This window comes from Ctenocephalides felis, unplaced genomic scaffold (assembly GCF_003426905.1).
Source record: "Ctenocephalides felis isolate EL2017-DRISC unplaced genomic scaffold, ASM342690v1 CF-g0.4_SCAFFOLD_01886, whole genome shotgun sequence".
NCBI classification, from domain to species: domain Eukaryota; kingdom Metazoa; phylum Arthropoda; class Insecta; order Siphonaptera; family Pulicidae; genus Ctenocephalides; species Ctenocephalides felis.
Window position 1 is genome coordinate 182,083,397 of NW_020538040.1, and position 24,244 is coordinate 182,107,640.

The 24,244-nt window shown below is 30.2% G+C and overlaps 1 pseudogene; it reads right to left on the bottom strand.

Moving 5' to 3' along the window:
• Positions 1–23,425: 23,425 nt before the first annotated feature.
• On the bottom strand, positions 23,426–24,241 carry LOC113376341 (annotated as a pseudogene).
• Positions 24,242–24,244: the final 3 nt, after the last annotated feature.

Consider the following 24,244-nt stretch of genomic DNA (forward strand, 5'->3'; position numbering starts at 1 on the left):
TACTACGTCGTACTATGATAGTACAATCACGTTAATTGATAATACTACGTCGTACTACAATGTACAACATCGTACTACGATAGTAAAATCACGTTCATTGATAATTCTACATTTTACTACAATTTACTACGTGGTACTATGATAGTACAATCACGTTCATTGATTTTCCGCTATCGTACTACGATTTACTACGTCGTAGCGTGATAGTTCATTGATAATACCACATCGTACTACAGTTTTCTACGTCGTACTTTGTTCAATTACGTACAATCACGTTCATTGATATTACTACATCGTATTACGACGTACTATGACGAAATTTCTCACAAATTAAAAAAAATCATAAAGTTAGAACAAATATTTATCCATCATAATTATGTAATTGACACTATTTCCAAAATTTTTACAAAGATTTCAAATTAAAAATACACTCTTTTCGATTTTTTTCGGCCAATTAATTTATTAAATTATTTATAACCAACGACGGCGTTAGATTGTTTAATGTTCATGTTTTTATAGAAAATTTGAGTGGTTTTCATTGAATTTTTCTTACGCACATAAATGATTGATTTGATACGCTCCTGATTTTCTCAATATATATGAGTGCATGCGATATATATGTGTGTGTGTGTTTACAATGATGATAAAAATTATAATCTCATCATTAACCACCAAGGATATTCAAATTAATTATATTCATCAATTTTTACGATGCAAATTTTATGCTTATTTGAAAATTCGCATTCGTTATTTATGTGAACATTTGTGGTGACATTAAGTTCATGACGAAACACACGACCGGCTATTTTTGGCAGTATACAATTCAATCTGTTTGTCCACTCCTTTTGATTATGTTAATCTTAACGAAATATAAATTTTTTATTACGAACCCGATGATAAATTAATTCAGTAATAAGAAATTCAAAAGTTCCGGAGCTAGCGGTTACTATTAGAGAATAACTAAGTGCTATCAATTAATTAAATTCGAAATCGTAAATTTAACAATAACGCTCTATTCAAGAGACATTCGTCAAATTAATTAGACAAATGTGAAAATATACAGCCGGTAAGGTGTTGACTAATTGCCGTATAATATTATTAAAACGAATAAAAAAGATAAATGATTAGTTTATGACCTCATATAGATTTAGAGGTATCAAAATTGAGGCCATAAAAGCGTAGGCATATTTATCAATTTCATCAAGTCACTCGTAAGGTGAGATAAACGACCGAGTCAATTAACATAACTTTTAGTAATAAGCAATTATTTATAGACTTATATAAAATTCATTGATTTTTGTTAGAATTGCCGCGATTAAAAAAATTGCTCAATAAAGTGTATTCATATTGCCGATATATATCTTTATATAGCATAGGTTTTCAAACTTTTTTGTATCGTAGACTACTTGACAATTTTTATAGACCACTATGGGCTCCATATGAACCACTTTGATTGACGGAATTATTGGTCTTAAACAATATGATTTGATTTAGGTGTATTATATAAATTGTAACAATTTAGCATAATTTGGAATAATGTAGACACTAGACATTGTCGAATCCATAAACTCCAATTAGGGGCAAATAAAAAGAGATATCAAGTTGCGGGATAGAAATCTGACTTGTGGTTACGAAGCTAATTAAAAATTGTAATAATTGTACCCCTGGCTGATCTTAAAATCAATCTGAAAGCAATGCTGCTTCAAATCGTAGCTGTAATACTCTTGCATTACTTTTGCTCCTGAAGTCGTACAATTAGTAGTATATGGCATATGGTAGTAGTCGATTCGCCATTTTCGTAACTTTTAATCGTGCATAACGACATAATTTATTTGACAAGTAATATGCTTAAATTTCATTCGCATTCCTTATGTTATGATTGTCGTAACATGATATTCTGCGCTTACCGGCGGTAAGTTGCGTACATTAAGAATTATAACACCGCGCACCAGGTAGCAAAACTTGATATACTTTGTTGTATATAAACTCATAAGCACTGAATATTGTATGTCTCGTGTAATACACGACGCGGAATTGCCAGTTAGCCGGCTATAGTAGGCACGGCAAGGAACGGCCACTCAGGAATATTATAATATATCTACCGGTAGGTATGACGATTTTGCATTTGCAAGATTTCGAATACAAAACTTCCACATAATTAGAAGAAAACTTGGTTATATTCATATGCAAGTCTCGGTTCATGCTTATGGTTCACAAAATCAATCGAACAAGTTAGGGTGGTGCTCATGAGCAACACCTAAGAAATGACGGGTTAGTATGAATTAAGAGCGATGAAATAGATTCCGTGACACTGTAAGAGCTTTAGAGCATAAACCCAGAGTACCCTAATATGAAAACAGAGGCACACTCAACGGCATGTGAATAATTGAATACAGACAAGTCATAAAACGCCTTCCCTTTCGTGCGAGCGACCATTAATCTGAATTAGTGGAACATCCCGCGCCGGCACTGGGGACATAAAACGCCAGAAGGCCCGAAATTACTAGACGATCGATGCAAATTCGTTTATAACGCACAAACATAAAAACAATTTGGAAAGAACGAGAAACCAGAGGTCGTAGTTTCCTCGTAACAACATTTTTAGATACATACTTTCGTTATTAACTCCATGAGGGATATTAGGGTTTATACAAAAACCGACATTTCAGAAAACCGGTTTTCGAATTCTAATTTTACTAAAAAACCGGTTTTAACCGGTTTTCGAATTTTATATAGAAAATAAATTTTTGCTCGAACATTCTGTAATTTATCTGCAAATTTAGTGTAATTTAGAGCAGTAATTCACTGAATTTATTTATTGTTCAATTTTATAGATAGTAAACCAAATTATTTTAATTTTATTTTGTAGAACTAAAAAATAATAGTTTCTCTTGATTAAATAACTTTGGAAATAATCATTCGCATTCATGCATCAATTTGACATATAAGAATGAAAATATTTGTATGGTAATGAAAGGAAAGTTTTCGAATAAATGAAAATAATACATTTCTAAATAAAAAAAATAAAAAATCATTAAAAAAATAAATAAATAAAGAAATATTAGATACATTTTGATACATACTTTTTAATATAAATTTTAGTTTTAAAAACAATTAAGCTAAACTCGGGTATTGTCTGTTCCGAGAAATTTTAATTAATTAATTTTGAACATTCTAATTGTTTTTTGTTTAATAAAATATAATTTAAAAAAACTGAGAACGTCTATCGATTTGCTACTTATGGTTAGATGTGTCCTTTATTTACTCATAAAATTTCCTGAAGTAGAAAATACTCTCATATTAGCGACTAAATTATGCTTAATTATTTTTAAAGCCTGATATAATAATTCTATGTTTTTTTGTTCTTTAATTTGTGGCTCCTAGGCTTTAAAACTCTTTTTTTTTAAGTTTGAGTAGAGGAAGTTACTTCTTCAAGAAGAATCACACTGGTATAAAAATCTAAATTAATATACGTATACAAAACCTTTCTGGGAACCATTGCAGAGACTGGTAAGATATCAAATGCTATAGAAATGATATGATTTCAAGAATCAAAATGCTTTCATCTATTATATTTGGCTATATTTGTCATTTTCCATTTATACAGTGAAACCCGACTTTTTTCACTGAAAACCCGGTTTTCGAATTCCATAATTTTCGCCCAAAAACCGGTTTTTAAAACCGACAAACCCTAAAGGATATATCAGGAGCAATGGCAATATGATGCTAAAAATTCTAAGAAGCTCGATAATCGACTTCCGTACTTTTATTGATGCAGATTGTTATTTACACCTACACTTTTACTTGACAGAGCTTTTTTTTCAAAATATTTGTACACACTATAATTTATTTAAAGGCGATATAAAAATGTGAAAAATGCCTTTGAACTAAAATAGATACACGAATACATACTTTACTGAAACATAATGCTCAACTAGATTATTTTTAGATACCATTAAGTTCATGCAACTTAATACAAAATGTCTATAATTACTCCAAATTTTCTATAAATAATGGTAATTATTATTCATGTATTTGTGGGTAATTCCAGTTTGAATGTTTTGAAAACAAAAAGATATTTTACACACTAAAATGGCTGAAATAAATATGCAATAGATGAAAAACTGAAAAATTTGTGATAGAATTAAATTATGTATTAGCAACAAATGTTTTTTTTTACCAAAATGATTATTTATAAATTTGGCCATATTTGAGGAATTTGAAATTTTTATTAATTTTTGAGTTTTTGAAGTATTTCTAAATTACAATTAAAATCAAATGTAAAGTTGCACAGTACATGCTAATGAATTACTGGTTTGCTTTAAATTCTTTAAATATCCTCAAAGTAATACTTAGAGATTTTTGACAAATCTTTGCTATATGATTAATAAAGCTCAAACAGAATGCATAAGTCAAATATTAATGACAGGTTTGCTTTAAACTCTTTACATTTCCTTCAAATCATACCTAGATATTTTTGACAAATTTTTGCTAAATGATCAATAAAGGTCAAACAAAATGACTTAATCAAATATTTTGTCCAGGAGTCGTTCGATGCATCATGAATGTTTGATTATGATTCTTTCTGCAGAAACGTTAACTTATCTACGAAGTGTGAGTCATTATTGTTAGTGTAGACTATTGGATTTTTACTGTTTTTATTCACTTTCACGAATGTCCGATCGATCCTACGAGCGAGGCATAAAATTGTGTTCGAATCGGGAGATCGAGAGATCGCGACATCGGGGCAGGTGACATCGAGATTGAAGTATGGAGGTAACAAGATATTTTTTATGAGCTCTTGTTGTCTCGTGCATCGGTATCGGTAACGTGACCGCGCGTGTGTCCGTCCGTGTGAATTCAGTGCAGCATCGGTGATTTTAACGGCCCTCATCGGGAGACGATTTGTAGGCGACAGAAGGTATTTAACTTTCCGAAGTAGAAGTTTTAGTCTTTGCCAGAAAAGCCGACTTGCTAATTTTATGTTTTTTCCATGACGTTTCAAGTCATTTTGAATCGTTTGACACCGAAATTGAAAAAAAAGGATTAAACGAGTTTTTTTTATCTTTTATTGACGTTTTCTTTAAAAACGGCAGCAGAGATTTTGATGAAAATGGATAAGGATTCGGGTTGATTAATTTTTCGAGAGGATCGGCCGGGTCATTTCTTTAGAATTAGTTGATGGTGAAGATCTGTCGGGCTGTTTTTTTTTGTAATTGATTGTTAATTTTTTGTAATTTTAATGAAACTTTGTTTATTTAAGTTTATTGTCTAATTGTAAGTAAACACCCTAAAATATTATACCTAAGCTTAGAACAAGTGGTGTCATAGGGTAAACTCCTATAAAACATCATTAATGTTCAGAATAATTTCTAAAAATCCTCCCGTAGGGTAAATTATGGTAATCGCAAAAAAATCTAAAATGAAAATATTTATATATCTTTACGTTTCAAAGGTTTTCGAACATTTGGGCATACCTTAGAAAAAATGGACAATTTCAAGAACACGGATCGACCCATTTCAATGATACGGTAAATATTCGATTCCTATTGATAAGGTTACGTGCTGATTAGTTTCTGGCCAAGGTAGGTCTAGCTGCTTCTAAAAAACGGGGCAAAAAGTGCCAAAAATATTAATTAAATTTTGGAGAGAACGGAGAGTCCAATTTGACGGAGAGGTCATTTTTTCCCAAAACTTTTAAACATCTCAAAAATCGATTTTCTTCAAAGTTCTAAAAGAAAATTAAATTTTCTTTAAAAATTTTAATTTTCTGTACGGGAAGTTCCTGCAATTTGCCTTAAGGCACGATGCCATGCACCACTAGTTAACTTCCCGTGGGGCAAGTTATAGTAATCGCAAAAAAATCGAAAATGAAAATTTTTGCATTTCTCGACGTTTCAAAGGTTTCTGAATATTTTGACATATCTTAGAAAAAATGGATGTATGTGTGTGTGTGTATGTGCGTGTATTTATGTGTGTTCGGATACAAAATTTCGTCGACGATTTCGGGAACACGGATCAACCGATTTGAATAATTCAAAAAACATTCGATTTGTATTTATAAGGAGACGTGCTGATTAGTTTTTGGCGAAGGCAGGTCTAGTCGTTCCGAAGATACGGGGCAAAAAGTGCCGAAAACGGTAACTCAGTCTTTAAGAGAACGGAGCGTCCGATTTTAATAATTCAAAAAACATTTTACTTGTATTGACAAGATGAGGAATTGATCAAGTTTTTATGAGAGCAGGTCTAGCTGTTTCGGTGATCTAACGAAAAAAGTAAAAAAAAATGCCATTTGGCGGTCAAAAATGATCATTAGACTATGCACATCAAATTATCAGATATTTTATAGGGATTTTAACAATAAGTATTTAAATAAAAGCAATAAGTAATTTCAATAAGTATTAAATTTTGTTTACATTTCTATGGGTTCCGTACCAATGTTTATCCGTTAGACAGCGACGCGGCGCTTACGCGCTTTATATTTTGTCTCTATGCAGTTAAAGCAGTACGATTGCTTTGAAAAAAGTTCAGATCTTCCAAAATATGTCAAAATAAAGAAAACATTTGTTTTTCAAAAAAAAAATTTTTTTTCAAATTGTTTTTTTCAAAAAAAGGTAATTTTTTGTCCAATTTATAGTTTCTCAAAAATCGAATTTTTTGGAAGTAAAATTTTTTCAAAAATTTTAATCGTTTTTAAAAAAATAATAATTTTTGGCACGGGAAGTTTCAGCAATTTGCCTTAAGGCACGATGGCAGAATTCCACTTACAGCTAGTTATAATTACTATTGATGACATTACGTTGTCCTCTGTCCATCCTGACTCTGGTCCTGCGATTTTTCTTTTCTTCTTTTCGAATTGATATTATTTGATTGTGTGCGTGATTCGTGCGCAGGTTCCGTGCGTATCGTCGTGTGTGCAGTGTGCAGTGTGCAGTGCAGTGCACGGGAGAGAGATCTGTTGGTTTTGATAAAAGAACTCCTAGGGTCGGACGGCGCCTGTATCCCGTAGAGTCGATGTCTGCAGTATGAGAACGATCGGCCGATTGACTGTCCGAGACACCTGTGAGACCGTTCGCACACTGCTGCGACACTTGCACTGAACAGAGTCACAAAATCGCGATTATCAGCGATTCGCCTGATAACACACCTTATCATACTAACAATGAGTTGATTAAGGTTGATGTAGGAAGTGACACAAAACTCGTATTAGATCATAAAAATAAGATAATAATATGTAATTTAATTTACATGGGATTTAAAATTTTGGAATTTTAAAAATATCAAATTTTGGTAACCAAACGATTCAGAATAATTTGAAACGCCAAGAAAACATAAAACTAGTTGGTTTGGTATTTAGCCTTAAGGCAAGTTACATGAACTCCCCGATATTTGTAAATAATCGACTTAATCAATAAAAAATAAATTAATTTATGAGTGATTAAAAGTATTCCGAGTGGATTTATTACACATAATTGAAAACGAACGAACACGGCAACTCGGAGTATTTTCTAAAAGCAAATTTTCACAAATCAATATTTTTTATAATTGAACCAGTTTTCGTAGGACGTTAATGGTTTAGTATGTTCATTAAGACCAAGTAATCTATCGTTATACCAAGTAAATCATCTAATTTTAATTTTAACAAACGTCAACAAAACTACTCATTTTCTCAAACTTTGATGAATTTTTAAAATTAAACTACTTATCGTAAGGCCGTAATAATTCAGTAAGTTCTATAAGACTATGGTGTATATCGCCAAAAAAGTTCCATAAACATCGTCTTAATTTTTATTTCAGCAGTTAATTACAAGAAAACGGCTCGATAGATTTTCATCTAAAACTAATCAGCATCATTCCCAACTAATTTCTTTCGAACAGTTTTCGATTTTTTAAAATCGATTCGGTAGTATGAGCTTAAATGTGGACGAAAAGTTTAATACTTTTTTCTAAATTACAAAGAAACGGCTCGGCCGATTGTCGCATGAAACTGAGAAACGATAATCCTCATCGAGATACATCAAATGGTTTTAAAATTTCTGAAATCGGTTCAGGCGTTTTTGAGGAAACGTCGATGAAAGTTCTTTTTCCAAATTTGGTCTCATTCGATTCAGAATGGCTTGAAACGTCGAGAAAACATAAAATTAGCGGATCGGATATTTTGATGAAAACATAAACTTCTCCTTCGGGAAGTTAATTAATCAATCGCATTTATTGGTAAAAACAAACTCCTGGTAGTTTTTAGAAATTATACCAATAATCTCAGGCGTAACGGTTAAGCGAACTGCCTTGTGTGGAATTTTCGTAAGTCTAAACATCCACTCTGGGTAACCTGATATTATGCAGTGGTGATATCAATTTTCATTTGAAATATAGGTGAAAATTATGTTTTTATTTGAAAATAAACCATTTCGGTGTGAATTGACAATAGGATATAGGACCTCTCACACTATTCTTCCCTGAATCGAGTTGGAGTATAACTAAGATAACGGACCAGCCCTAGGGCAGTTCTATTCGTTATTATTATTTCTTTATTACGTCATCAATTATAAATTCTCCTCTTTTTAAATCAATCACTTGATATTTCAATCGGTTCCTAATCATTTCTTAAATAATATACGTTTAAGGCTAACTGCAATAAACAAATTTAAATAGCATTATAATTATTTTTTTCTTAATCTATGTGGAATCTTAATTTAGGTAAAAACCACATTTATAGAAATATTCAGAAACCTATTTGCGTATTAGAATTATATAATTTAGAATATCTTTTTAAATCTTCTCTTTTTAGAATAGTTTTTTAAATTTATCATTATTTATTGAATTATAAATTCTGTTTGTTTTTTTTTTCATACAATACTTGACAATTACTTATGCTGTTGATTATTACTCATATCTGTTCTTCTAGCGAAGGTAACAATCGGCACTTGACCCAAAGTACTACTTTAAAATAAATAAATTTGAAAAAAAATGAACAAAGATTCATTTAGATAATTGTGGCGGCACATGGTGCATCCATGACAGTTTCATAGACTACTCAAGATTTATGCGGCTGCTCGAGATTAGAAACTAATGCAACAGGCTGCGGCGTCTCCTCCAAACATTGACAAAAAAATCGGTGTCGCTTTTTAAGTTGCGACCTCTTACACTTGTAATGAAATCGTAGAAGGTGATGAAAATTGAGAATAATGGAGTTTCTGAAGATGTACAAATGTTTATGCTTTTTATGCTTGTTCTTCAAATTATTTCATATCCATTTCAATATTTTAAAATTTAGTTTATAATCGGCAGATAAGTGCAGAATTTTTAGCGAAAATACTGAACTATTTTTTTATTTTATGATCAAAATTTTTAACATTGTTCTATCTCAATTGTTATTGATTAAATCGTTATTTACACATATGAACATCCATGTAAATTGTTTTCAGACAAAATCCCAAAATTACACGTAGTCTATGATTCTGTACCATGAACTCAATGATTTTGAAATGCAGCTTATGATTACTAAAACTGCCGACATTATATTTGTTTTTTTTTTCAAATAAAAGAGTTTTATATTTATATCTCGTGTGAGTAAATATAAAAATGTATGCGCATGTAATGCTAACGCTAACGACCAATGATCGTTTGATGTAAATGAGCGGATACGTGTTACATGATTATAACATTAAGTTGCCTCGGCACTGACAATAACTCTTTTAGACAGACTCATTTTCAATGTTGATTTTGTCTTGTCTGATCATAGAATTTACTAACTTCGCTTTTTAGATTTTTATGAGTCAGTCAGAGTCAAACAGATGAAATGAACTAGAAGATTTGTAATATCGTTGACATTTGGAACACGTCTAATGTGCCAGCTGATGAAAGGATACGGTTAATGATTGTTAATGTTTCATTCTGATATTGCGGAATATGTGCTATGATTTATGCGGTTTAAATATAAAATATAATAAGAAAATGATTTCGAGGATCAGGTGTTAAATTACTTATAATAATTGATTTAAGTAAAGCAAGTTATTTCAAAATAAAAATAAAATGAAATTGAAAACATTAGGCTAAATAATAAGTGCTAAATCAGATTTTGATTACTCTTGAGACGAATTTCTGAAATTTAAGAAATCAATATTTTATTACATAAATTGTGATCAATTTCATAAAATGTCCTTAATCTTATACCATATCTTTAACTTTTTTCTTCGCAACTTTCGATTGTGAAGCGATTAGACGATGGAAATATATCATAATCCCGAAGTATTTCTTGTTTCTCGTCAAGCACGGGAGAATCCCATTAAGTTTCGATGACAGAGTATTCGGTTAATGTGATACTGATACAGGGACTTGGATCTCGTGTACGATACTGGTATCATCCATATCCCCAAAAAGATCGATCGTAGCAGAGAATAAAACATGAAAAAAACTTGACCATTTTATGCTGTGGGATGTATAATTTTACAAGTTAATATATTAGAACGATGCTGTCTAATGTGATCTTCTAGTCCACAGATTCTCAAAATGATCAGGGGACACTTATTTGTTTTGGATCTTATACTGCATTTTTTATATTTTATTTGCCTTTCATTTCTAATAAATCTTTTAAGAAATATTATTTAGAAACTTATGATTTTTATGACAATCTTATTGACTAGATAATAATTTTATTTGTTTAATCAACGGTGGCACATAAATCCAACTTCTCGCAGATCTCATATCTTTTGGCGATTTGCACCAATTATTGCATACATTATCATTAATTTTGATAAAGACTACCTAAACTATAATGATTATGTGTCGTGAGAAATTGAATTACTTCTTGAATAATTTTGTGTCTTGAAAATATAATCATACTCATCATGAACTAGTGGTGCATGGCATCATGCCTTAAAGCAATTTGCTGAAACTTCCCATACAGTAATGAAATATTCGAAGAATATTAAATGTTTTCCAATATATTTTTATAAATACTGAAACTTTCATTGTTCGTATTTTATAGACAAAATATAAGAGCTTACAAATTAGACTACGTTTACACCTGTTTACATGAAAAGTAAATAAACACAACTAAATGAACCGGAGTTAGAATGAAGGATCTTATCTCATATTTCTAATAATTATATCAAGTGAATGGTAGAGTTAAAATTAGGTATTTGAAGTGTATAAAAGAGTTTTAGAATTTTAGTTAAAGTTAAAATTAAAATCCAAATCATTTTTGATATTAAAAAAATTAAAATTGAAAAAAAAACATTTTAGATTTGGAAAAATTTCAAATTTTGAAAATTTTGTTTTTTCAAAAACTGCAATATTTTACACTTTTAGCTCCTTATCTCTGAAACGGCTGGGCCTATCTTTGCCAAAAACTATTAACCTATCCTCCTATCATTACGAATTGAATGTGTTTTAGGTCAATCAAATTGGATGCTCCATTCTCTTAAAGACCTAATTCTTTTCTGCACTTTTTGCTTCTTATCTTCGAAACGGCTGGACCGACTTTTGCCAAAAACTAATCAGCACGTCTCCTGATCTATATGAATAGAATGCTTTCAGAATATTTTAAATTGGTTGTTTCGTGTACCCAAAACGTGGACGAAAAAATTGTATCCATACATACACACACATACACACATCTATTTTTTCTAAGGTATGCCAAAGAGTGCAGAAACTTTCAAAACGTGAAAATATGTAAAAAATTTCATTTTCGAATTCTGGGCGATTATTATAACTTTTACCATAGGGGAAGTTAATATTATAGCGATGTTAACTTTATCTAGAGTTTTAGGTATAGACTTTATTAGCGACTGCTAGCTTCGCACCTGGACTTCTTTCTGTTAGACAAAAGTTAAAAGATTGTCTCCCAAAATAAATGAATGAGATCTCACATTTCGTATAGAACAAAATTGGTACAATTAGCAAATTTTATCTTTATCCTAATTTTTTGTTTGCATAAGTCCATCTTCTAAGTAATGTTATGACGGACGTCTCGTACCTTTCCCCCGTCTCACGCATGCGTGCCCCGTGCGAGAGCGTGTGTGCGTGCCCTGGTGGGCGTTTTGATGCCTGACAGCTCGCTTAACGTGAACCGTGCCTGCTGCCTGATGCTTGCTGCCTGATCGCTCATGATCTCATTCAATTCGCTCATTCTGCAATCGGACGGACTTTCTCTAATCGAAATAAATAAAATACATTTATTCATTAATAATAATCATACAACTGCTTGAGATGCCACATTCCAGGAGGCTCAAGCGTAAATCACCAATGGATAATATCCTAATCTAGCAAATTGTTTAATGGAACAATTTCTATATTTTTTAGAGTAATCATCGAAATATGTTAGTTAAGTTAATTTAATTTTTTTTTTTTTTGTAGTATTATTATATTATTTTATTATTTACTATTATTACATATTACTATTATTATTAGTTACTATTCTTATGTTATTATTTTTATTTATTCTTATTTAGTTTATTCTTTTTAGTTCATATATATATAAGCAATGCAGCTCATAGAATATAAGTACTGTTCTGATTGCTGTAAAATAATAAATGAATAAAAAAAAAAAAAAAAAAAAAAAAAAAAAAAAAAAAAAAAAAAAAAAAAAAAAAAAAAATAATAATAATCATAACTTAAAGTTATTAATGATAGTTACTTAAAATTTTAGTAAACCGTAATTACTCTAATCAATACGAAAGGAAAATTTTATCGGTCGGTACATAATGATAAAATAATATAGTTTGAAATATTTCTTAAAGCTATGTATTTTAGTTTTGAGATAAATATGTTTCTACCTATTAAATGTAAATTTTAAATCCATATCACCAATTCGTGGTAGGTTGATAAATAAGATCTCAGTCAAAAAAGAAGATACAGGTTTTCCAAGTTGTATTTTTTTTTTTTTTTGAACAATCTTTTTATAGAATTTTCTTTCTAAAATCAGAGATTCTTGGTTTCAAATCTGTGTGATATTCATTTTCACTTAAATTTTTTTCCGAGAGCACGAATCAACCGATTTGAATGATTAAAAAAATCGATTTCTGGCAAGGAGAGATTCAGTCGTTTTTTGAGATACGGAGCTAAATGTGAAATAAATGCAGTTTTTGAGAGAACTAAGCATCCAATTTGAATGATTGGAGTGCAAAAGGGCAATTCATTTTTTCGGAGAGAGGAGCATCACATTTGAATGGCAGGACCAAAAAATGCCATTTAGGCGTTAAAGATGATCATTATAACTATATGCACATCGATTTATTTGATATTATATGGGGATTTTAATAATAAACTCAATGTTTGTCCTTATTTTTATGAGTTCCGTACCAATTTTTATAATGTTTTGCAGTTCACTTATTTAGTTCAAACAAATATTCTCTATATTTTCGATAGTATGGATCAACCGACTTGAATGGGTTTCAAAATTCTCAAGTAATATTGGAAATGTTGAAATTTTCTAAGCTAGTCGAATTTTTAAAAAAAAAACTTAAAGAATTTTGAAAAAAAATCCAAATTCTTCAAAAAGTCTATTTTTCTTACAAAATTTTCAAACAATTTTAGAGCTTTTAAAAAAATAGCTCGGTACCAAGCACTATTTCACTTATTATTCAGATTTGGCTCAGCTTTACTGAATCCGGCGCCTGATGTATGCTATCGTTCCCCGTGATGTGCAGTGTATTCAACTCTCACATAACGTTTCGAAAAACGATAGGCCTATTATAACAATAAAACAAACATTGAAAACAGAGAACACACGCATGGATATTATAGGAACTCATTGTCTGATGATACACAGACGACGAACTGACCTGGTCCGTGTTCTGGCCATGTTCTGGCCGAATACCAACGTGTCCACCGCTTACACCCCAGGCGTACCTATCCATATTAATATTTATGAGCAGTAGTTATTTTTATTTATTGCGATATATGATGAATTTCAACATTAATTTAAATGAATATTAAACAAATACCTCGCAGGCTTTTTTTCTCTTCTATACTCCGAGATTGAATCTAATTAGGAGATCGGAATAATAATGTCGGATCATGATGCGAGATGTGTTATTTATATTTTGTATAAATTGGAACGTGCATACTAAACGATATCTGTATGTGTATGTGGGTATATTGACAATACAAATAAATTAACATTCATTTTGGGATCTAAAAACTTAATGATGCACATCAAATGCAGTTTTGAATGATTTTTTAACGGGCGTCGTATTATTAATCGCTAATTATAATGCACGTTGACAGGTTGAGCACGCACTTCCAGGTACTTTGACGAACTCTTCGGCGGAAATATCGACCATGACGTATATTTATTTGATTATTTTTAAAGTCATCACATAGTAATAATAATATTGCTACGGAATCCATTACTTTTAATATAAAAAAAGAAACTTATGTCTAACAAGGAGAACCTCAAGGAGAGTTCATAGTCAAATCGAACTGTTCAAAATATCATAGGCCTGTGAGAAGTGGTTTAATTATAAAAATTAATTAAAGTTTTGAAAAATATGCCCCGCGCCTATAGTGATATGATAAGATATCCTCATAGTATAGATGATAGTTTTATTTTTCATAATCGGATAACAAATTGTAAGTACCTTTCACTAACTATTTTTCAATTACAAAAACCCATTACATTATCATACCCATCACAATTATTATTTTACTATTTTTCGAGGGTTTTGACGCAGTTTTGGCAATGAGGGTCTACGGCGCGTTCTCTGGGTATATCTTCGCGGCAAATTGATTTTTTATAATAATTATATAACGCGAAGTATATTTAAACACGCTAAGAGAGAAAAAAATAATATAAGACTACGTGAAATGCGAAACGTGAAGGTACACATATTCGGTCATTAATTATTCGCGTTTGCACGCACCACATGTATATAGATTCTAGCAAGATATAATGATTTTTCTAATATTACATATTAATAGTATTTAGTGAAGAAGTATTGGCTTAATATTAATTAATATTAAGCTTATTAATAATAAGCTCAAATATGATCTGAATTATGTAAAAAATTGAATTTGATGTTGATATAATATATATGATTTGAGTTCTAATGATCGTGCGGTGTATAAGGTACTTTTTTATAAAGTTTTACATAGCCGATATTTTTGTTAGGCAACCTATAAGTTTTAGTATTTGTTGTTTTAGTAGACATATGAAAGTATTTTATATTAAAAGTGCAACATTCTATAATGGACATAAATATATTTAATAATTTTTTAAAACCTAGTTTTTTCAACTTATCAATTGTATAATCGCGTAATTTGCGTCTTGGAGGTACTTTTTTCATATTATTTTACCTACCCCATATTTTTATTAGAAAACCTATGGATTATATTATCTGTTGTGATAGTAGATATATTAAAGTAAGTTGTATTAAAATCGCATCATTCTACAAAGCGCAGATATATATTTAATAATTTTTTAAAACCGTGCTTCTTTAACTTATCAGTTCTACGCGTAGGTAATTGCGCCCTGGATGTACTTTTTAGTTGTCAGAAGTCTTATTGATTTTAGTATTTGTGGTTTTAGTAGGCATGTTAAAGCATATCATATTAAAATTGCCACATTCTAGAATACATATAAGTATATTTAATAATTTTTTAAAGCCTTCTTTAGGCTTTTAAAGTCTACTTTTTCAATGTAATTTACATAAGCGATATTTTTTTTATTAAAAACCCTATCGATTTTAATATTTGCTGTTATAGTAGACATATTAAAGTATATTATTTTAAAATTGCAACATTCTGCAATGCATCTAAAACTATTTTTAATATTTTTCTCAAAATATTGGTACTTCAATTTATCAATCTTACATGCATGTAAGAGTACTATGGATCTAATCAATTCTGCTTGTGTTTAACTGCGCTTTAGATGTACTTTTTTCGTGTAATTTTACATATCCGATATTTTTGTTAGAAAATCTATCGGTTTTAGTATTTGTAGACATAGTAGATAGATATTGAAGTGTTTTGCGAGGAAACGCAATCGTTGGCATTGGTAAGTGTGTTCGGGGCCGTTATCGTTTGAATTGCATTGTAAGACATTCTTTGTGAGCCGCGCGGCTGTCATTTCCACTTGGCTAGTAAACGGCTTTATATCTCAATCGAATTCCAGGCAAAGGCGAATTAATTCTCCTGTAATCTGGCTCTTCTTTGTTATACTCAATTAATAACCTCAACATTGACGCATCTTCTCTCATAAAGAACTATCGGCTTTTGTTATTGATTGTTGATTGTTGCACTCTGCCCGAGCAGAAAAAACAATGTAACTTGATTTACGGATTAATGGATCATTTATCGTTTGTTTGTTATTTTTATTTTCTTTATTTCTTCATTTCTTCATTTCTTCATATCCTTTTTCTGCAATGCTCACATACTGAAAATTTATGAATTCGGCCCGCGTTATTATTAATATCAACTCGAAAAATACAATATGGCAAAGGAGGCGATTGAATACTGAATCACGTGCTCTATGTGGCGCCAGAGGAAGAGATCACTTCAATTTCATGATTCACGATTAAATTGTATTGATTATGTACAAATATATCACAAGCATCTCGTATCGAAAATGGATGTATATATTTTTTAGTAAAATCTTGAATGAAATGTTTATAATAAAATTGTACGATATTTTTATTGTATGAAGTTTATTTGATATCCATGCATCTACCCCTTGATTATTCTGTTTTGTTCAAATTTAAATCAATAATTGGCTGATATAGGCTTATTACTAATGGTTTTGTAAATTGTTGTAAAGGGGCAATAGATTGTCCGACGATGAAAAAGGAATACTCTTGTACATATATGGGAATGTTCTGAAGCCGAGTTTGCCTCATATACCTAACATGCAAGTCTGGAAACATGCAGATACATAAATATTATATACTTCTATCACACACTTGCATATAACTATAATTAGTAATGAAGCTACGATTATCGTGATTCGTTTTATAAGGCGTAATTTTTAATATTTGCGCTTATAATGGTAAAAGTTGGCGACTAATTAGCGAAATGACTAACTATCTAACTAATTGATATATTTATATGAAAAAATCGTGTATGGATTTAGAATTTATGCATAGCATCGTAATCCTTGATAAAAAATTGATTATAGATAGATTCTTGTAATCGTCCAAAAATCCAAATTGAGAATTTTAGCATATCTTTCCGTTTCAGTGGTTTCTGACCATTTGGCTCAGAAAAAAATTATGTTTGTGTATGTGTATATGTGGCAAAGGCAGGTCGAGCCGTTTTGGAGATACAAAGCTAAATGTGCTAAAAATGACAGGTTTTGAGAAAGAGAGAGTAATTCGCCTTAAGGCACGGTGTACTATACCACTAGTTTTATTTATTTTTTCAAGCCTTTGATATGTAATGAAATACATTTTCAATAGCTCATGTCAGTACGTACATAGACATAAAAGGAATAATATGTAGGAAATGCAATTTTACATGTTAATAGTAATAACAATAATATTATATTTGAAATGTATTACAACTGTATTGATATTTCACTTTTTTCGACGTCCAAATATTTTCTGGTTGGTATGGAGTAAATTCCATATTTTGGTATCCTCGATTGTTTCCATACTATGTTATTGCAAATCGAATTGATCAGATTTGAGTAAAAATCTAATTTTCTAAATGAACAGTAGTAAGTTTTATCTAAATAGCATAAACTCATTAATTATGTCGATCATTCATTTGTATTGGGAACTTCTGGCAACTTGTCTTAAGGCAGTATTTTACTTAAACTTGTTTTTTTGTTAGTTTTTGGACAGGAATTACAACTTACGAAATCTATGAACTTTTGCGATGAAACTTCTTAATTACTTAACCAAGGGTTGGTTATCTTAAGTTTGATACATATTTTTATTGAAATTTTTCGCATTTGTATTGTATGAATGTTGGTATGAATGATAGTATGGATTTATATAAAACGACTATGAATAGATGAATATGACAACATTAGTTAATGTAGAATGATATAGCGAGAGAGAGAAATCATACATATATAGAGATCATTAGTGTTAATAATGAATAAGATCAGCGTGATTTAATAGAGACGGCCAGACTTAACACATGATATATTTTCACATACATGCAGCGATACCTGAAAGGGTTTTTTACTTAAAATCATAATTTTATCTATGGATATTAGTACTGCTTGATATCAGGTTGTCCGAAACGCTGGTTTTAACCTTAGATTTCGTGATTTAAACAGCATTATTACTTTTCCTATAGTGCAAATGTAGATCAGTACCAAGAGACAGATTATTGCTCTTCACATAGCATTAAACTTTTTTTTTACCAACCTGCCTTTGAAATAAATCCAATAATGTTAAATTAACTTCAGCCAACGTACGTAAACACAAAAAAATGTAAACATTTTTGTTTTTAAATAAATGTTTAATTGGTTCGAAATTCCTCTAACCCCTGTGGAATGTTCTCCACCATCGCCCATGTCTTGAAAATGATTCAAAGACGTAATAAAACAAAAACCAAAAACGAAAAAAAACAACAACTATGGGACATGTCACCTAAAAAAGAACTGTTAATTGGTAAAAAGGACCTCCTTATAAATTCAATCGCCACGGACAATATTATTCCTCTCCCGGTGACTCGAGATCTGATAACTTGACATATATGCATGAGAGCCGCATGAGGCCCTCGTGCCCAGCTCCGGGAATTTCACGTTTTATACACGAACACTGTAATAATCGAGTTTACATTTCATCATTAAAATTGTTCATTGTACGATAAAGCAATTAATTAAAATTAATATGCAAGTATTATGTAAGACTGCGGAATTAAAACTGTACGGTTCCTCGGGTCGTAATGGCCCCGATGAGGGATTCATGTAATTAGGTACTTGGTTTATATTTATAATTAGACTCGGTAAAACATATTATACTGATATTAATGTAAAACATTACGACTAATAATAAAATTATGTTATACAATTGGCAATAATTTGAAAAAAAAATAAGAGCTACATTATTCAATCAATACCATGGCACATAATGTTTCCTCTGCTTATGTTCTCTACTTGTTTTCGAGATAATGAAAGTGGGCCTTTTTACCCGCGGATCTTTAAGTCCCGCTGTACTCCATTTAAAAAAATTCTTGGGCTTTTAAAAATCTGACGATGGTACTTTGAAATTAACGATTACTTTCAGTTTTCTAATATGTAGTAATATAGTGAAAAATCGTTCTCTGAGGTGTGAAAAAAAGTTACAAGACTGAATATCGTTTTTTTGGTATGTTTTTTTGTTTTGTTATGCGAATTTTATATTGACGATAAATCAGTTCAGAATTATTCTTTATGAATGACAAAGCAATTAGCAAATATGTACAATGAGTTAAGTTGTCAAAAAAATTCTCAAGTGGATGAAGAACCAAGGCAAAAAATATTCTTAACTCTCAATTTTTAGCTTTCCGTAGGGTAGGTTATTCAAAATTTTCAAAAAATTTCAAAATATGAAAAAATCAAATTTTTCAAAAAAGTCAATTTTTTCAAAAAAATCAAATTTCTCAAATATGTATTTTTTTCAAAGTTCTCAAAAAAATTTAAAGGTTTTCATATTTTTTTTATTATTATGTGAAATTGATGATTATTTGACCGAAATTTCATTTATGTCTCCTAAAGAAAAAGATGAAAACTTATGTAAAATGGATGAACGCGATAAAAAAAAGTATAAACAAATTGTGGATTTTTATACTCATCTTATTAGAACAAGAAAGTCGTTTGAAAAGAGTATTTTAATTATTTCTAATAGATGTTAATATTTCACTCTAATAAATAGCGATCTACTATTTTATTTGGAATGAATTTTATATCCATGGATTCCTTAATTTGCCCTGCCAATAAATATTTTTTTCTTGTTAATTTATTAAAAATAAATTATATATCTATGAGTAAATTACCACAGTTTTTACTACGTTATATAAATGCAGGGTAATTAATTCGGTGTTGAAGACTATTAATAAAATTCAAGGTGATTAGTTGGTAATTCTACATATTACATGTATTTAAGTTGTTTATTATTATAATACGTGAATATATTATAAAAAATGTGCGTAAAACATACGTTATATCTAAACTGATCAAGAGTTTTGTCTCTTTTTCCTTTAATATAACTTTTAATTTATGGTCTATTTAAGAATTATAAATAAGTTCATTTTCTTAAAAATTGAGTAAAAAATAAAGTATCAGAGGTATTACTGTAAGGTGACCAGATTTCTTTAATTCAAAATCGGGACGGCAATTTTTAGTTTTAGTAAACAGGGAGGGGGAGGGGGGTCTTTAGAATAACAATTGATATTCAAGTATACAGTAAAAACTTTTTTTATATGAATTAATCATTTTCAGTCGGAATTAAGGACTTTTAGTAAGAACTTTATTATTCGATTATATGTAATACTTTATCTATGACATTATATTATCTTGCATTTTTATATCTATTATATGTTTTTTTCGCTTTAGAGCTTTGTATAAAATTCTATTCAATTTTCTTCATAATTAATTTGAAAAAAAATAGCACTTGAAAATGATTAATTGTGAAGTAATGAGCAATAGTTATTGAATTATTTCACTTGGTTTCGTGGAAGAATAGTTACAGCAACTATCCATCGTAAATTATCTATCAGAAGTATTTTTCTAGTTTTATATCGTTACTACTTATCCAGTTGATGTTGCTACTAGCCCTAATCACGGGGTAAGTTGCAACACTGCATTTTTTCTAGAAAATGATTAATTGTGAAAGGATGAGCATTTCGTAAAAGAATAGTTACTCTAAAATGCAATGTAATTTTACAGTAACTATCCATCGATTTTATAACCAGTGGGTGTCAAAATATATAATTTTTACTAAAATGGTACACTGGTTTATAGTAAATAATATTTCAATATGAGAATTCCGGGCCTAATATGTCTCATTCATCTGAATCGTTGGCACCTCGATCATTTCTCAGGCCGAAAGGATTCGAGTTATTAATTATTTTTTGTGATATAATTGTTTACGTCGTGGGTGTTAATTTTCGTCTTAATCCCTCATCTAACGTATCAATTATAACTTCCAACATTATAACGCGATGATAGATCTTCTCTGACTTTTGTGGTCGCTACCTGTGTTTTTCATAACTAATAATCGGTTTACGCCTACCTGTAACGGGAATTTTTCATCTGACTTTTTACTTTATAGTTGATTTTAACGATCGAGACGGATAGATAAACAAACCAGTTCGAATGTGCAATAGGTTCGTAAATAATATAATAAAATATAATAAAAAATGAAAAAATATTGAATTGACTATGTACGACGGATCGGGCGCACGCGTTTTCTTTCTCTTCGATACAAATACAAAGTCTCACAGGCTGTCCGATCTGTGATTTATGCCCGGCGTCTGTTAATTTTTAAGTAAGCTTTTGTGTTCGCATTTTACGACAAGAAAATGATCTTTATACCATTAAAGTCAGTTTTTATATTCACGACGTTTTTATGACACATAATATGTTTGGAATTATTATGGAAAAAAATCTCAACTATAAAAATATTTTGTTGCTCTTGAGTTTCAATATTTTGTTACTACGGATTTACAAGAGTTAGTAAAATTTCGATTTTGGTGTTATTTGCGTTAATAAATTCACTATATTGAAAACATAGTATCACACATTTTAAAAAACGTAACATGTTTTCGTTTGCCTTATGTTATTAATGAAATTGATTTTAGAAAAATTCTAAAAACAATAAATATTGTATTAAAATGCAAATTATAACCTTTTGTTGCTTTTGTGTTTTATTTTTTTATTACTATTGTCAGCAAGTATTATTTGAAATCTAAATGTTAGTGTTATTGGCGTTAATTAATCAATTAGATGGAAAACTATGTATCACACTCTAATTTATCAAGAATATTTTTAAAAACATAACATATTTTTATAATGTAACAAAAACGTAAAATTTAAGAAACATTAAATTTTGTATTAAAATGCAAGCCCTTTTTGTTCAAATCTCGATTTTGATGTTGTTGGTAATAATAAATTAATTGGTTTGCAAACAAAATATCATACACAATAATTTTCTATTTTCTATTAATATTAGTGTATTACAATATAAGAAGAAAAAGTTGCTTGGAAAACTGAATAATTTTGATTTTGAATTAATATTATTATTATTATATATTATTAATTGAACAATATTGAAGCGTTAAATAAAAAATATGTAAATAACATAGAAACGTGCAAGTAAGAATAATTTTTATTAATTATAAATAAGGAAGGTGACTGCGATATTAACAGAGAAACTAAAATATTCATAAATTGATTATTTCTAATAAAAACATGAGTTTGAACCGTGATAGTTTATACGAAGTTCTCACTAATAGCATCATCTGAATTAATTTATAAATAATAAAGAATTAGGTTACTTGAAAACTGAATATTATTTTGATATATTTTGGCATTTAATATAGTTTTTCTATATATTAATTTTGAAACATTTACGTTGAATATGGAGATAAAAATCTAACAAATCGTTTGTTGGCGTTTTCACGTTTTTATATGGCATAAATATTTAATATGAAACTAATAGGAAAGTTTTTGCTATAAAATTTTAACACAATGCCATTAATAAAATTTTCATTAGAGTTCGATATTCAAATTTGTTACATAGATCACAACATAGATCAATTACATTTCGATGTTGTAGTCGTAGACATAAAAATATTTTCTAACAAAAAAAATTTGTTATTAAAGTTTGCACATAAAACCGTTAATAAAATTTTCATTATAGTTTGAAATTTAAAATGCTGCTTATTTTGGATTGGTACCGAAAATGTTAAAAGAAATTCATACAGTATTCGTTTATTTTGTTGATAATTTGTTATAATGAGAATATTAGAAATGGGATATATTTTCTTTTACCGTCGCAAAGCAAATTAAAGTTTTTAGCCAACTGAAACATCACCGACTCAATGAATAATTTTTTCGGACAATGTTTTTCAGTATAAATTATATTACATGAACAAATCTTACATACGCATTGAAAATGAGTTATCAAAATGAAACAGAATTGTACTTCGAGCATAAATAATTTAATATCTTTTTCACGACATCATACAAAAAATGTTTCTATTGCAAAGTCTTATAAATTAATAAATATATAATATACAATACTCAAACCAGCCTCGGTAAGGTTCTTAAACCTAATGATATCCACACTTATATGAAATATATATATAAAAACAATCTCACACAAAAAACATATAGTTTGTCTTTATTTTTTGTTGTTTTATAATTAATATAATTAGCGTTTCACATCACTTGTCACAGTATTTCTAATCTACACTCATATAATACACGATAATTTTAAATAGGATCACTGGAATATATATTTGTTTAATATAGATAAACAGTTTTGACTTGTCACAGCTCTTCTAAGCAACGTGTGTTTGTTAGCATAATCCGCGTTAGCCTCCAAACTTGTTTGGCAGCATTTTCAAGAGCCGTTGGCGATCGTCCCTTGAATAAATCCAAGTAGGGAGAAAATAGTGTGACACCTCCTACACTGCAAACATGAGATGAGTTGAAGGAAAATTCCATTATTCTATCACCGAGACACGATTCATCCCATTCTTATATTTTCGAGGATGCTTCTCGCATTCGTATAAAAAGCAATGTTTTGATGTGATAACAAGTGACTGGGTTGCCGGGTAAATCTAGATGTCGATCACGTAAGTTTTTAGTATGCTCAAGCATCTACGACGACACCCGCCTTGCAAGAGGCGATTTTTCTTCTAGAAAACTTAATACCCAGGCATCCACTTCCATTGCAGAATTTTTTCCTTGGAGAGCCACACATTCTTTGAAAGCATATCGAATCCTTCGGTTTTAACTTCGGCTACTATATTAGGATGTGGCCAGGGAATTTTGGGGACTTGGCCAATGTGCCGCTGAACGCGGCCACAGACCTGCACATTTAAACGCCGGCGTTATTTGCACTATAATCCTTTCACGTATACGTAATTTTACTTCTGTGGTGTCAGCTATCATTTTGACGCTGTCTCTATATGAACACTTATCACATGCTCTTGTGCCACTAAAGTCTGAAATCGCGATCGTATCTTCCTGGCTGACAAGTACCGGAAGCGGTGATGAATCAACCCAGAGTGACATCGAGCGTTTTCTGCCGTCGCTCAACTTCAACAACGCGCATCCTGGCAGTGTTCCGTCGTCGACAAAATT